Raw genomic sequence first — 797 nt, 5'->3', positions numbered from 1 at the left:
ACGGAATTATAATTTTTTCGTATCAGGTTTTTGGCGCTGTTGCCGGGGATTAATTGTGATTAACAAACTATCGGTGGTTGATTACCTAGATTAGACATTTTTTTTCTTTTTGTTTAAGTCAGTTAATCTCTTTTAATTTTCTATTTTCTCTTGCTAGGAAGGTGTTTGTGTTATTGCCTCACTAAGGATTCCTTATTTGTGACATAAGGAACTTCAATTTCTCTTAGGGATTGTGTTTAATACAAAGTATCTTCAAGTAAGAATGGAGTTTACTTCATCTTTTGATCAAGTAAATTTGTAGTGTCCTCCATCACACCATCAGTACAGAAAAACACCTCTCTCTCAATGTAGTAAAATAATAACAAACTCCAACTTTATAGGCAGAAGACTCACCTCGCAGGTTCCGTGTTGCACGACACATGTCCAACACGCAGGATGCGTGTTGCTTGCATGCTTGACATCTGTCCAACACACAGGGTGTGTATGGCTTGATGTTCGCCACGTGGATAGATGCCTGTTGCTGCTGATTAGGCTACGTGTCTATCGCGCTGCATGCATGTTTAGTTAGGACGTGACTTGTGTGTTGCACCTGCTATATCTGCAACATTCACTCACCTATATATACACCAAAAAATTCTATTTCCAACAAAAATTTATGTCCTTTTTCATATTAAAATTTTTTAGCCAAAAAAACCTCTATTTCATTAAAGGTCCCTTACCAACGATTTAGTCGCCGATCAAATTAACCACACAAAAAATTTAATATAATTTTTTATTAATTAAAATTACCTACACTG

Source organism: Arachis ipaensis, chromosome B08 (genome assembly GCF_000816755.2).
Source record: "Arachis ipaensis cultivar K30076 chromosome B08, Araip1.1, whole genome shotgun sequence".
In the NCBI taxonomy this organism is placed as follows: domain Eukaryota; kingdom Viridiplantae; phylum Streptophyta; class Magnoliopsida; order Fabales; family Fabaceae; genus Arachis; species Arachis ipaensis.
The sequence above is the reverse complement of the archived record's forward strand: the minus strand, read 5'-3'. Positions refer to the sequence as shown.